This window comes from Alosa alosa, chromosome 20 (genome assembly GCF_017589495.1).
Source record: "Alosa alosa isolate M-15738 ecotype Scorff River chromosome 20, AALO_Geno_1.1, whole genome shotgun sequence".
In the NCBI taxonomy this organism is placed as follows: Eukaryota; Metazoa; Chordata; class Actinopteri; order Clupeiformes; family Clupeidae; genus Alosa; species Alosa alosa.
The window spans coordinates 3855174-3857673 of record NC_063208.1 but is presented as its reverse complement, the minus strand read 5'-3'; the positions used below and the strand labels follow the sequence as shown (position 1 = coordinate 3857673).

Below are 2500 nucleotides of genomic sequence, written 5' to 3'. Positions count from 1 at the left end.
TGGTCAACACTCATGGGCGAGGTAGGTCCCGCGTCAACACACACACACACACACACACACACACACACACACACACACACACACACACACACCGGACCAGCACCAAACCTGGCCCAGAGCGGGTCAGATCCTCACCTGCTGGCCTTGTCTGCGGCAGGTGTGAGCCAGGTCAGATCCTCACCTGTTGGCCTTGTCTGCGGCAGGTTTGAGCCAGGTGTTTGGCAGCCAGTGTGGCTAATCATGAGGTATGATGTAAGAGTGATATCCTACGGTGTTATCTGAAAGTCACTCCCGCTGGTAGGATTACAGCTGGCTTGACCCTGCACAAATCTGATGCTGAGTGAGTGAATGACTCATCTCAAGCAAATGGACTTCCAAGTGAAAGTGTCTAACCCTATCCCCATTCCGATCTCTCCTGTCGTCTCGTCTCACCCCATATCCCCATTCCGATCTCTCCTGTCGTCTCGTCTCACCCCATATCCCCATTCCGATCTCTCCTGTCGTCTCGTCTCACCCCATATCCCCATTCTGATCTCTCCTGTCGTCTCGTCTCTCTCCAAACGTCTCTTGGTGTTCTCATTGCTGCATCTCCTGTCTTCTCTCGATGCTGATTTATCTGGATGTTGTCATGTCCTGTAATGGACACACACACACACACTCACCACACACACACACACACACACTCACCACACACACACACACACACACACTCACTCACACACTCACCACACACACACACACACACACACACACACACACACACACACACACATACACACACACAGCACACACACACACACACACACACACACGCACACACACACACACACACATACAGAGACAGACACACAAACACACACACACACATATACAGAGACACACACACACACACACACACATACAGAGATACACACATACACACACACACACACACACACACACACACACACATAAAAGAGACACACACTGCCATTACACAAGAGAATGATGTGAATCATGACTTGTGTGTATAACGAAGTACCAGCGTTGTCTCTCCGGTGATAAGTGTGTCTCATAGCCAATAACACAGATGCTGATGCAATTAGGAATCCTCTCGTCAAATCTACACACACCTCTGGAGCAGTCTCTGTGTCGTGCAGTCTCTGCATGTCTGATGGAGATGATTCGCCATGGATACCTGACGGAATGTCTGACCCCCCAACCCACAATCTCCATTTCTATCCAGTCGGGGTAATTGCATTGCAGTTTAGCTGCGGTCGCTGCCATGGGAGCACAGCCGTTTTAGAGACCGTGGACGTGGTCATCAGATTTCTTCTCTTTCTTTCTGTGATCCTTTCTTCTCTTTCTTTCTGTGATCCTTTCTTTTCTGTTCTTTCTCTTGTTCTCTTTGTAATGTGTGTTTGTGAAGGAGTGTGTGTAGGGGGAGCCATGGTACTAATTACTCCAAGTGTGTGTTCAGTGTGTGAGAAAGGCTTATGTGTATATGTGTGTGTGTGTGACTGTGTGTGTGCTTGTTTGTATGTCTGCAGATATTCAATCTGCCTGATTCAGTTATTGAATGAACTAATGGACTTTACTGTAAAATTCACTATTCTTCAGCCCTCACTGATGTATGTGCATTATGCCTACTCACTCTAAGTAGCCGATGCTATGTAATATAATCATATAATTCCTAAAACTAATAAGGGTAATGGACTCTGGGAGTGTGTAATAATAGCTATTACCACTCTGGCTATACAAGCATAATGGAAACTCAGACCTTTTCAAGACTAGATGATGCTTTTGAATCCTAGTAAGAAATCAGATCATCCCCCTGACCGATGATAAAGAGGTTTGACAGACAGTCCCAACATTCTGTGCATCACACACGTCTCCATGGCAATCTACACGAACATTCCATCCGTCAGGAACATTTTAATGTGTCTAGAGAGGTCCCTTTGATTTTCATGTGTCATTACTGATGAGGGATTTCACTCAGTTCGTCTGCTTCTAACAAGTACTCCATCTGAGAGAGAGAAGGAGAGAGAGAAGGAGAGAGAGAAAGAGAGAGAGAGAGAGAGAGAGAAGCAGACAGAGAGAGATAATGCTCAAATCCATTCATTTAAAATTGTTCAGTCATTTTGTCTTCAACAGTGACATGAAATAACTGCAACAAAACTATTGCTGTTGGAACAGTTGTCTCTCTTCTCTCACTCATTTTGTCTCTCTATACCTCTCTCTCTCTCTCTCTCTCTCTCTCTCTGTGTGTCTCTCACTTGCTTTGTCTCTCTATATCTCTGTCTCTCTGTCTCTCTCTCTGAGAGAAGAGGAAGAGGAGGAGGAAGAGGGGGATAGCTGGTTGGCGGAGCCTGTTCCATTAATCTCTCCATCCTGCTACTTGTGCTGCCCTTTCCTTCTCTTTTGAGGCCGTAATTGAATTGGCCTTCCTCAGTGTGTGTGTGTGTGTGTGTGTGTGTGTGTGTGTGTGATAGAGAGAGAGAGAGAGAAAGAGTGAGAGAGA

The 2500-nt window shown here is 46.2% G+C and overlaps 1 protein-coding gene across 1 annotated transcript in view; it reads left to right on the top strand.

The window, feature by feature from the left end:
- dlgap3 (discs, large (Drosophila) homolog-associated protein 3) overlaps positions 1-2500 on the top strand; it is a 205072-nt gene that overhangs the window by 75255 nt on the left and 127317 nt on the right. Inside the window, 1 exon segment of the mRNA XM_048229621.1 lies at positions 1-21. This exon segment is cut by the window's left edge and continues 81 nt beyond it. The gene's annotated coding sequence lies outside the window, so the exon portion shown is untranslated.